The sequence below is a fragment of the Podarcis pityusensis genome, assembly GCF_964106645.2.
Source record: "Podarcis pityusensis genome assembly, chromosome: 6".
Lineage (NCBI taxonomy): Eukaryota > Metazoa > Chordata > Lepidosauria > Squamata > Lacertidae > Podarcis > Podarcis pityusensis.
In genome coordinates this window covers 40733977-40747537 of record NC_138030.1, presented here as the reverse complement: position 1 = coordinate 40747537, position 13561 = coordinate 40733977, and positions in this window count along the sequence as shown.

The window sequence follows — 13561 nt, the reverse complement described above, 5'->3', positions numbered from 1 at the left end:
CCGTAAAATAAATCTTTCTGAACAGATTTTTGTCTCTTGGGCCCTCTCGGGTCACCACCGTTCTGCCCGCTGTGTAAATTAAGAACTTAGTTTTCATGTTCTGCTTCGTTTTGTTTTAATCATTTTAATGAAAGCCATCTTTATGACTCGACTCCATGGCTCTATCAATACATAATTTCCATATAATAAATATTCTAATAATGCAGTACTGTAAATGGGACTCTTGTGCCAAAGCACCGGCACACATACATCTCTTAGATAGAAACGAGATTCATCTTGGCAGATGCATTGCCATTCATGCTGGGGTTTGGACAAAGGAACCCGGCAGCACAAAGAAAGCCAGACACAGCCCACACACATTGAAGATTAGTGTGGGCTTTTTATCTAGAGCTACAGGGCTGCTGGATTTTATATTTTTTTAAAATGAGGAATTAACTGTTGTGTCTTTTTTTTCCATTGCAGCAACCCTAGGTGTAACCCGAAACCGACATAGCACCTAATCTATTAAGTCTGCTCCTTCTTCCCACAATCCTTCTTAAGACTGATGCCAGTACGGACTTTATTACTTTAACACCCACAACTTTTTTCTCCCACCCACCCCTGCCTTTCCCCATTCTCTTAACTTGATGAAGAGGAGAAGTGAAAAGCTTCCTCACTATTTGGTGGCAATTTATGGGTGTAATAAAGACACTGACCAACTGTGGATTCTTGATTCCCCCCTCCTCTTATGTATAGCAGAGGGAACTTCTTCTCTTCAAAGAGGTGCAATTTGCACTTTTCCAGCACAGTGGCAACTGACACCAGTTCTCCCTAGTTTTCAACACATTTGATGGCTTCACCACATTCCTGCCTCCTCTGAGTGAACACACTACCGTGATCTGAAGCACACAGCAGAGTCAAAGACTAGCACTAGGCCAGGAGAAAACGGGAGGGCAGAAGGAGAAAGGGGTGGTGTCCTTCAAACCCAGCACAGAATTGCAGCTGCAAAGCTCTCAAGACAGCAGGAGTAGTAGCAAATGGAAGGTTGCAAAGTGACCTCATGCCCTGCTGCCAGACTTGACACCTTTATGTTCTGGCTGCTGCATCCTTAACACAGACGTAAATCACAGCCATCCATTTAACAGGTGAAGATTTTTTCTTGCATTGAAAATGCCATAGCAAGAAGTATATTCAGTTCTGCCTCTCTGCATGGAAGAGTCCTACTCCAGTTCTGCCCAACACAAATCCACCGTCTGTTCACATTAGCATAGATTACTAACTGATGCTGGTCAGTGCTTGATTCATTTCTGTGAATGTTCACATCAGATAGGCAGTGGGTTTTGTGTGTGTTTTTTTACCTTCCCCATAGTCAATGTCATTTATGCATGCTTACTGGCCAAAGCGTTGGCTTATGCAGAGGTGTTCATGCCCTCCCAGGAAACATGTATGCCACCTTGAGGAAATTTATTAAATTAATACATTAATAAACATCCTAATGAAGAGTTCTGGGAAGCACTTTGTGACTTGTTTAAGTGTCCACTGTACATCTGTAAGGAAGGAGGGATGGAAAGAAAACGAGAACAGTTAGAGGCCACACACCTTTCCGCTGCAGCACAGAACCAAGTGGGTCAGCAGGCAACCAAAGCAAACAAGCCACGGTCCAGTTTACTTCGACTGCAACTCTAACCCCACTTACACTGGAGTAAAAGGTAAGGTAAAGGATCCCTGGATGGTTAAGTCCAGTCAAAGGTGACTATGGGGTGCAGTGCTCATCTCACTTTTCAGGCTGAGGGAGCCAGCGTTACTGGCGCATGGAGGACCGTGATGAGTGCCAGAGCACATGGAAATGCCATTTACCTTCCCGCTGCAGCGGTACCTCTTTATCTACTTACAATGGCGTGCTTTCAAACTGCTAGGTTGGCAAAAGCTGGGACGAAGCAACGGGAGCTCACCCCTTCACGCAGATTCAAACTTACTGAACTCAGTGGGATTTCCTTCTCAGAAGACAAGGTTAGAGTCGCACTGTTAGATGCTAAGGAGCTGTACTGCTGCACTGCTTAAGTGTCCAAGGGAGAAGGGCGGAGGGGGAAAAAACCAGAAGGTGTTGGCTCCACCTGGTGCCCCATCAGGACCAGTAGTGACCAGCTGCCACAAGCAGCTTCATCTGTTTGACATTTGCCTGCAAAGCTTCTCTCACTACTTCAGCCTTCTGAGTGAAGTTATGTAGCTATGCAACAGCAAAAGAGCTTTGTCCTGTACTGAACCTGACAACCACCGTAGCAGCAAATGAAGAGCTGAGTCACGGATGCTTGATGAACTGTTGCTGCAGTTTAAGTTGCTGCCAGCTCTCTCAGCAATGTATTAATTACATCTCCCACACATTGATTAATGAACAGTTCGTCTTGAGTCAGCCTTGGATAGGAAAAGTGTGGAAACGCCTGGAATATTTCCTGGGCATAAACACAGAATGATCAGAAAGTAGATACACTTGGTTTCCCTAATAAATGTGATGAGGGAATATTACCCTTTCCAAGGAAGGAGATTCTGTAGAAGATCTGAATGAGAGAAAAACTGTATATGTGAGCAGACTTTTCTCCCTGTGCTTCCTCAGACTCAATGCATACCTGCAGCACTGGAAATCGGGCATTTTTGCACAATGCACACAACCATTCTGTGATGGCATTGCATATGTCCTTCTACCGAAGAGGTGCAATTGGATTTCTCTGTCCTCTAGTTAGCATTCATCAAGCATCAGGATTGCTCTGCCAGAGGCATTTGCAGCTATTTATAACTTGCGGAGCTCAGGCTTTGCCCTGCACATCTCAGTAAATAACATGGTGTGAACCTCTTTCGGATCAGTCTACTTCTCTCCTTGCAAGACTAATGTTAATAAGAAAGCCACAGAGCCAGCCAAGCTCTTGAAGGGAAAGAGATAAATCTCTTAGGATTCAGTCTCATTAGAAGGCTGGGAAGGCTGTTCCTTGATGGACAGACCAGGAGAACTTTGGTATCCTGCTTTTTCTGGATATGCCTGTTGTTGTTTAGTCATTTAGTCATGTCCGACTCTTCGTGACCCCATGGACCAGAGGATGCCAGGCACTCCTGTCTTCCACTGCCTCCCGCAGTTTGGTCAAACTCATGTTGGTAGCTTTGAGAACACTGTCCAACCATCTCAACCTCTGTCGTCCCTTTCTCCTGGATATGCCTAGGTGCTGCTAATGCAGGTGTTTGACTTCACCCCTGGAGGTGCACTCCACCTTAACAAAGTTCTGATCCTAGCAACACTTTACCACAAATCCTATCTGCAAATGCTGACAATTAATTGCACAATATAGACCAACAAAATGGGGAGGGAAATCCCCACAGAAAACTTGCAAATTAAACTGCAAATAAAACCAAACCAAATCACTACAAACAAAACCATCTCTCCTTCACCAGACAGGTTTTCTTTCTTTTTCTATTTTAAAATTTACTGTGCTTTTTTTTATTTAAGTGGATGGATGTCCATTTAATTTAATATAATAAACATATACACAGTGGATTAAAAATGTAAGGGAGAGAGAATGAGTGTGAGAGAAGGGCAACAAAAAGGGGGAGGGAGTCTGATTCAGCATTCAATTTGTCTTTCAATCTGTCATTTGCATTTCAGAAAGAGAGGGAGGCTGGCTTTTCCCCTAGCTTGGGGGGAATGCGCTGTGACTCTGGGTTGTTGGTTTTTGGAACTTCTTGAATACTTCTCTAATTTTTCAACAAGAGGAGAATCCAGCCTGCGTTCTTCTGCCTTGGCATTCCGTCAGGAGACCTGGGTTTTCCTCTCCTGAATGCGGAGTGTGCAGCCCTGATGATGCTGACAGACCCTGCACTGATGCAAGTAAAGGAAGAATGGCGCCCTGGAGCTTCATGCCAGCAGACAGGTCCCATTGTCAGGACTGCAGCTTGGTGCTAATGAGAAGAGTCACTGGCGCCGAGGTTGTGTCCTCCTGGGGACAAGGTCCTTTCAGGACAAAGGGAAGCATTTCATTATGTGCAGATAAATAGAAATGTATGAGAAGGGATGCTTTGCTGTTCTGGGGTGTGGGAAGGAAGATGACAAAACAACAGTTTTGCTAAGCAGAACTGTTATTTTTTTTAAAACTAATGATGTCTTATCAGCCAAGGCAACACAGTATTAACACAGCAACCTATTGCATCATATATGAAATAAAAATGGGCATGGCGGAGTCAGGATTGCCAATGTTGTTTTTTTAAAAAATGGAAATCTGATATCTAGCCTATTTTTTTCTAGAAAAAGGTGCCGGAACTCACCACGAACACCTCCTTTGTTCTCTTATAAGGGCAATGGTGCCCACCTGAGAGATGCCAGAACTGAGTTCCAGTGAATTCCAGCTGAAAAAAATTCCCTGGCAGGGCCACACAGGAAGTGGGTATAAGAACAACGTCTACTGCCACCATTCTGCTTTGTCAGTTGACTCCTCTAGAGCCTGTTAGAGTAGCTAGGAAGGTACCACAGTATAGGGACACTACAGTCTCAGCCCCTGCCAGCGTAGTCAATAGTCAAGAATGATGGAAGTGTTGACATTTCCATTCCACCTTAAGGGCAGACGTGTGGAATTATGTCTGTTTACATTCCAGCACAGTATGCTGGGAACTTCTGTTGTGTGTACTGCTTTTGCATGGTCTCTCTGAAACAACATGAGAGAGAGATGACATGTTTCTTTGTCCTGATTTATGATTAATAAATCTGTAGTTGTAGTATGCTTCCACAAGCCTCACACCTATTCTGGTTCTATCTGCTGATAGTGTGTCCTGGCTGTGAAGTCCAGGTCACTGATTTACGTTGGAGCAGAGGTGATGGTCTTTGCACTGGGCCGCTGGAAGGAGATGGCCCAGCCGGGGCTAGCCAGCTGGCCTCCCGGCCCTCTGCATGTCAACAGGAAGTTGGAGTCCAACAACATCTGGCGAGCCATAGGTTCCCCACTCCTGCTTTAACTGAAGATACTTTTGACTTTGGTTATGCAGAGCATGTGACCTTTTGCTGTGCTACAGTGACCTTCCTCCACAGTTTTGATGACTATGTGCAAGCAGTTACAGCCTGAGGATCGCCATGTTATATGGAAGTAAGCAGGGCATTTTTTCAGTTCGAGCTCAACACTGGGAGTAAGTCTCCTTGATCACAGCCACATGGCCATTTACATCAAGGTCAAGGCTGATCTAGTCCAATTCCCTGTCTCCCTCAGTACTAAGCACCAGATGTTTCACAAGAAGGTTTGTGACAACCAACTCTGTGCGAAATCAGCTCTGTGTAGGTTTTTCTTTAATCCCCAAAATTATAGCAAGCAATTAACTATACAACTGTAGCTTTAAGCTATTCTAATTTTATATAGCCTTGCCATTCATGCAAATGTTAAATTTATTTTAAAAAAAATATCTATGGACATTCTTGAACCTAATCCAATACACATTCCAGTAGCTAATTAGAACTTGCGCAAAAAAGGTACTTCCCTTTAACAGTGTTGAACTTTCCACCTTTCAGTTAAAATTAAAACAAAAAGTATTCACATTTCCAAAACTGTTAGCAAAATCATGTTGGTGGCTAATGATAACTTTCTCTCTCTCAGTTGTTTTGATTAATGACCTGGGCAATTGTGTCATAATTGATGTTTTCAGCCCATCAATGCACTTTGTTTAGCTCATTCAGCCATTGTCAAGCTACTTAAATTCAGGCCATTTAAATATAGGTTGTAAAATCCTCTTTGATTTGAGAGCTTTATATCTGACTTCATCATGAATGACTGCCGGTCCGTACTGTCATTTGGGGATGGTGGGCTCCACGTAGAAAGCAATTATATTTCGAAAACACCTGTAGGGTTGCCGAATTATGACTTCAAAAATTCAGGTACCTGGTAGGGATCGATCAATCAATCAATCAATCAATCAACCAATCAATGTTTATTATGGCAAACAACCAGCAGGGATGGAAACCTGAGCATGTCAATGGGTGAAACCTACGGACACCAGTGGTAAGAGGACTAATGGAAACAGCTTTCTCTTTGCTCCTTTGGACTGTAGTATGTGAGGTGCAAAATTCTGCACAGAAGGGGATATAAGAAAATCCCCAATATCCTCCACTATGTCATCACATGTTTCATCCCTCCCATCTTTGCCTCCTTCAGCAAAATAGGGCCTGTTATAGTGGCAGCTGTGGAGGAAACACATACATAGCTTCTCACACAGCAAAGTGTGTGTTGGGACATTTTGCAGCCAAACATAATGTGTTTCCTTAGGGCAAGGCTGGTCCTATCATTTGGCAGAGTGAGGTGTTAGGGGACAGGTGTTGAGGGGTGGGGTGCCACTAAGCTAGCCCGCTACACTCAGGTGCAATAGAGGCTGCTGCCTCATTGCCAGCATTAAATTCAAATTCAAATACTAGCACGGTTGGCTTTTATACATGGATTGCAGTGAGGTGCCATCTTCTTTCTCGCCCCAAGCAGCAAAGTGTCTTGAGCTGGCTGGCCCTGCCTTAGTGTGTGGGCTCCATAGTTCCTCCAAACATGTACCTTAGGTAAAAATGCTGCTGCTAACTTTACTAAAAACAAACAAAAAACCTCTGGCTTTACTCAAAGAATCATCTGGCTTTACTCAACTCTCCACCCTCTTATCATGATAAGTTGTGATAAGTTGACCACTTTTTGAACCTCCCTCATCTGTTCTATTTGTTCTGCCATGCACACATCAAGTTGATTTCAGGTTCAGCCTAAAGTCCCTCTTAAGCCACATTCACAACATACATTTAAAGCACTATGAACAGTCATGTTTCCCCCCCAAAGAATTCTAGAAGCTGTTGGGTACTCCTAAGGGTGCTAAGAGTTGTGAGCAGACCATTCACCTCACAGAGCTACAATTCCCAGAGTTCCCTGTGAAGAGCAAACACTTTTTAAACCACTCTGGAAATTGTAGCTCTGTGAGGAGAATAGGGGTCTCCTAATAACTTTTCAGCACCCTTAATAAAGTACATTTCCCAAGATTCTTCAGGGGAAAGCCATGATTGTTTAAATTGGTATAATAGTGCTTTAAATGTACAGTGTGAATGTAGCCATATTATCACAGATGTGTGAACTGGCCTTGTTATGAATACAGTGAATCTTTGCCTCACATCCACTTTCATAAGAACTGAAGAAGAATTCTGCTGAATCTGAATAAAAGCCTGTTCTGTCCAACATGCTGCTTCACATGTGGCCAACAAGAGGTCCCTGGAAAACTCATAATTGACAACTGACGGCAATAGTCCTCTCTCAGTGTTCTTCCTTATTATTCAGTTGCATACAGTCTGGAATGCCTAACAGCTAACAATCTCTCCAGATTCTTGGATTGTGATTCAGGGAGAACATTGTCTCATCTGCATCTTTTCAAAACTCCTTCCTGAGAAAATGGATAATGAATGTTTCTTCCACCCCCTACTCCTTGGTGCCATCCAGGGTTATTCAATGTTTGTTCATTCGTGTTAACAAATCCATTGAAACTAACATGCATTTAATTCACCCAGTGACAAAATGCCAGGGAAATGAGTCTACCGTGTTCCCAACTGGTAAGCTGTTGTTGACCTGGGAGAGGCAATCCACAGATCTTCCCAGGATATGTTTAGAGAAGGCATCTAATTAGTTTCACATACGACTTAGCAAATTAGAAGCCCAAGCACCCAGCCCCAGCCCTAATCCACTGTCCTTTTGCAAACACTGCTGTCATTTCCTTCTTGCTACCTCACAGACCTTTTCAGCTTGAATAATTAGTTGACATTTCCCTCCCCTTCCCTTTGATTCTGCTTGTGACAAGCACAGCTTAGAAACTCATCATTCCTCTTGTGATAAGCAAAAACTGTGCCTGCTCAGAACACACAGCTCAGTCCTATGGAAATTTTCTCAGGAGGGAAATCCCACTGAGTTCTCAGATGGAAAGTCCCACTGAGGACTAGGTGCCAAGTAACTATGTTTAGGACTGCAACCTTTGAGAAGAATTGTCTTGGGCAAGGATGGAGAACCTTCCAGATGTTGTTGGATATAACGCCAATAATTCCCGACCATTTGCCACGCAGGCTGGGGCTGATGGAGTCAAACAACTGGAGGGCCAAAAACCCCTAGCAACTGCAGGCCCACAGATTCCCTGTCTGTGGTCCAGAGACAAACCAAAGCTCCTCTGAAGCTGATGCGCATCCAAGGAGTGCTATAAGGTGTGGTGTTGGCGATATCCTTTCCTTCTGAGCACTCATGTTTCTTGGCACTTTAGAAAAGCTTAAGGCACATTAATGTGATATAGTTTTAATTTCCTTTGGTTTCATTCAGAGAATTAACCAGATAGGATGTATCATTCAAGTCCAAAGTGGGCTGTAGGGAGATCAGGAACTGCATCTCTGGATGAATCGCAAGAGACCAACCACGGTTTCTGACTTCCAATTGTCTAAAGAACACAGCCACTAAAAAGCTTTGCCCCTAAATTAGGTTGCAGGTGAATAGTGGGTTTTTGCTTGATAGGACTTGGTTCTAGTATGGATCACAAATTCCTGGGCTGAGCATGTGCTCTGAGGCATCCTGCTCCTCCAACTTTAGCACATGTTCACCTGTCTGAGCCACTATTTTGCACCCGACTCAGGTTGGTGGATCTTGGGGTTCTAGAAAAAAAATGAAACAGGCCTGAAATCTGCCCACTCCTTTGAAGGATCTCAAGGATCAACTCCAGGTGTCCTGTCCTATACTTTTGAGACCCCTAAACCTAAAGGACTGGAGCATCCTTTTTCTATCCTGCTGCTACGAAGACATCTTTTCTGGTGTTTAAGGAGATGGCTCTCTGGAATCTCCAGTAGATTAAATGTCTGAGAGCATGTCACACCAGGTGTGAAAACAGAGGCCATGTCTGCTCTCAGTTGATTTAAACCAAAGCAGAACAGGTGGGGAATTAATAATGAATAATGATGTTGCCAGTTGCAGAGCAAACCTCTTTTGCCCTTTATCTATCTGAGGTGTTGGGTTAAGATCAGACAGATATACCAGCTGCAGCAGCACACTGAGGGGATTTATTTTATTTTATTTTTTGGTAGCAAAAACAAACAAGACCGGGATACTTTCCCTCTTGCTCTGAATTGTGGTTCAGGAGATGGAAACTAGCAAAGCTAACTTCTGCTTCCACTGGCTGTTTCAGTGTCTCAGTTGGTTTGTTGGACTGACTGAGCTGGAAAACCCAATTAAAGCAGCTCTCATCACGCTAACTGATGCTCATGGGGATTTGGTATGTCAGAAAACTGGACCTATATATTTATAAAAGGGAAATCAGGTCCTGTTTCCTCAGCCCACTGTCTACTTACTCCTGACACTTCACCTTCTGGATTCCCAATTAGAGCATGTGCTCCACAGAAGCAGTTAGAAATTAATGCTGCTACAGTGTGCCTCTTTAGGTAGTCATGAGCTCCAAGAGGACTAGCAACTTAGTGCTGGTTTGTTGTGTATATAATTATGTGATAACCATCCTTCTTGCAGCACAAGTCCACAAGCATTGGATATTGAAAAACAACACAGCATTGATTGGGTAGGAATTATTATTATTATTATTTTGTTTGTTTATTTCCTGCCCATCTGGCTGGGTTTTCCCAGCTACTCTGGGTGGCTTCCAACAGAATATTAAAAACACAATAAAACATCAAACATTAAAAACTTTTCTAAACAGGGCTGCCTTCAGATGTCTTCTAAAAGTCAGGTAGTTGTTTATTTACTTGACATCTGATGGGAGGGCGTTCCACAGGGCGGGCGCCACTGCTGAGAAGGCCCTCTGCCTGGTTCCCTGTAACTTCGCTTCTCGAAGTAAGGTAACTGCCAGAAGGCTCTCGGAGCTGGACCTCAGTGTCTGGGCTGAACGATGGGGGTGGAGACGCTCCTTCAGGTGTACTGGGCCAAGGCTGTTTAGGGTTTTAAAGGTCAGCACCAACACTTTGAATTGTGCTCAGAAACATACTGGGAGCCAATGTAGGTCTTTCAAGACCAGTGTTATATGGTCTCGGCGGCCGCTCCCAGGCACCAGTCTAGCTGCCGCATTCTGGATTAGTTGTAGTTTCTGGGTAACCTTCAAAAGTAGCCCCATATAGAGCGCATTACAGTAGTCCAAGCGGGATATAGACAGTGTAGTGGAGGAAGTATGTAGAGAAGTCCAGCTCCAGGGCTCCCCCCCCCCCCCCAGAGCTGGTGTGATATCATCAACTGGAACATTGTGGAAGTTGATGGAATCTTCTTGCTCTGGTAACTGAATGAGGCGATAACAAGGCTTTCAAGTTTGTGACAGTTTAGCATGGTGGAAGTCAGAGGCTGAGGAAGATCATCAAGCAGAGGCTGGATAATTCTTTCCTGTACTTCAGTGGGATTCCTATATCACATTTAAATGGCAAGGCTTCTTTGCAAGTTGGTGTGCATTTCTACGTATAAGGCTAAAGTTGGCTGGAGATCTTTTGTTGTGGTTCAATGTCCTTTACAAAGCGAACATGTGCAGCCAGAAGTAAGCACCACTGAGTTCAACCAAGTGTACTCATGTATGGGATTGCAATGGCTCGTGAGGGGGAGCAGAGGCAGCAGCAGCATCTGCAGGTGTGTGTGCCCCAGAGCACCCCAACTTCACTGCTGCCCCGCTCTTTCCCAATGACCACAATCCTGCCCCTGCTGGTTGGACATCACTGGCTCTGCCTCCACCCCATGAGTTGCTGTTTCTGGTGCCAGTATGGTGTAGCAGTTAGAGTGCTGGATTAGGACCTGGGAGATCAGGGTTCAAACCCCCGCTCGGCCATGAAGCTCACTGGGTTACCTTGGGCCATTCCCTGCCTCCTCAGCCTAACCTACCTCACAGGGTTGTTGTAGAGATTAAACGCTGCTGACAACCTAGAGAACTCAGTTGATTAGAGCCTAGTGCTGACAATGTCAAGTTTGCAGGTTTGATCCCCCTATGGGGTAGCTGCATATTCCTGACTTAGCCTCAGGGTCCCTTCCAACTCTACAGTTCTATGATTCTAATAATGATGGTTATTTTGCTAAGAAATAACAATGAAACGGTTCCACCATGTAGCACAGGAAAATTACATGGGAAGGCAATTCTAGCTTAGTCAAAGCTATCAAATCTCCAGGTGAAGACTGGATTCTTCATTCTGGAACTGGATTGAGTCCTACTGTCCATTTCTGATTAAGGGATGCAGGAGGGGCTGCTAGTTATCCATCGTTGCTTGAACTGCAAATATCCTGAACTAAGCTTTCAGTTGTTGTTTGCGAGAAACTCCACAAGATGTCCTCAGAGCTTCACAAGAATGTCACCTCAGAGACACATTAGTTTCTTACAGCCCTGGATATTTTTAGCTACCAGTCTGAATTTGGGGCGGGGGGGGGGGGAGGGACAAGAAATCTCCATTTGGGTTCTGGTTAGTTTATGTATTTGTTTCTTTAGCAATTGTGAAGTTCAGGCTATAAAGCTGCAATAGAAATGAGAAGGCACTGAAACAGGGCTGGAGGGCCTGTGGCTCTTCAGATGTTGCTGGACTACAACTCCCATCATCCCTGACTGTTGGCCAAGTTGTCTGGGGCTGATGAGAGCTGGAGCTCAGCAACATCTTGGGGAGCAGGGCAAATGTCCCTATTTTCCAGTGACAGTCCTGGAATGGCAGAAACCATCCCTGTTTCTGATTTGATCCTGAAATGTCCCGCTTTCCCTTAGGATGTCCCTATTTTCATCAGATAAATGTTGGAGGGTATGGAGTTATGTGACTCCCCAAGCCAAGGAGTTAAGTAACTATACAACCTTCTGAAGACATCTGATGGCAGCCTTGTATAGGGAAGTTTTTTAATGCTTAATGTTTTGTTGTGTTTTTATATATGTTGGAAGCTGCCCAGAGTGGCTGGAGCAACCCAGTAAGATGTGTGGGGTACAAATAATAAAATTATTATTATGGAATAGGATTTCATTAGAGAAATGTTGGAGGATAGGCAAATGTTCCCCATCCCTCTACTAAACTAGTAGCTTGCAATATAGAAATTCTAAGTCCTCAAACTTACAGCAATATTTAGAGTCTTGCAAGCCTTGAGTCAGTTCCTCCAGACTTGGGGAGGTTTCTCTTTCCAGCCCAACTATGCAAGTTGTTGTCCCATGATAGGCTTTTCGATCTCATTGTTGGGGACAAACCCACCATCTGCAAATTTCCTCTGCTTTTGCCTAGAATTACTGCTCCATCTTGCTTCCTCATTTTAATTTACCTTTGGGGGGTGGGGAGTATTGCATAGTCTGCTTGTTTGTTTACTACATTTCTGTACAGCCCAATAGGCAATGCTCCAGTGCCACTCACCTATAGCCAAAAGGTACATTATGGAACAGGAGACAATCTCAGAGTAGTCTTTGTGTGGAGGGTCAGCTGAGTAGCTATACAAAGCACAGCTAATGAGTAGCTGAAGGGCTGAAACAATGCCTTATTTGCACTGCTCACTCAATACCTGTTCCTGCCTCAGGCACAGAACAACATCCCCCTCCCCGCAGCCATGGCTGGATTGTCTGTTGAATCTTACTTCAAGACAGAACAGTATCCTTTATCACACCTGGGGGTAATAGGAAACAGACTAGTTTAGGAGTTGGTCCTAGAAAACCCTGGTGGCGCTTCACTGCTCTCTGAAGCAAATGGGGCTATGTGGGGCATCATTAGTTTATCCACAGCTAAAATCTGCTAAGGTCTTAGTTGGTACCTTCAGCAGACTGCAGAAATATAGCAGGATCATAGTGCAACCAACATGTGTATGTGCGGTATAAATAAACCTCAATATTCTCACACTGAGTTGTGTCCAACATACTCAGGGTAGATCCATTTAAATTAATGGGCCTGTTAGTTGTTTCAATTCATTTCAGTGGGTATACCCTGTGTAGGATTAACATTGGATACAAACAGCTAATATTCACACACCCCTCCAACATTTTGGTAGGAAAATTTTCTTCTGTACAAAGCATCCTTTAATCTTCTTTCTCCAAGATAAGTATATCTGATATTTCCTCCCATCTCTCCCTCTGTTTGGGGTGCTATTGAATTGCAGCAGGAAAGCAGAGGGATGGCTTGCTTGCTGGGGAGTTCTGTGCCACGAGAATAGGTTTTTCAGAGGTATTCACTGCCAGCATTTGCATCATCTGCCAGTTCAGGATGGGCAGAGGATTAGCACAGATGGTTCTATCAGTGCACCAGATGAAAGCCGGCCTTTGTATGCCACATCAGAAGCTGTCGCTACAGCTCCTGCCATATTAGAAACACGGATTAAAAGCAACAGCATTCTAAAGGCGGCAAGAGGCTTAGACCATTTACACTCCAGATCGGTTCTCGGTAAGCCACCGCGCAGCTTCCTCCGCCCCTTTCACCTCCGCAACTTGTTCTGAACAACATGGGCTGAGACTGCAGTGTGCTAAATCCTATTTTCCTTCTAGGCCAAGTGACTTTATTATTACATGTACAACATGATAAGAAGACTGAATGCTGCCACTTGGGAAAGCATGAAGGTTTTTCCCCTGTGCCAACGCTATGGTTACACAACACATT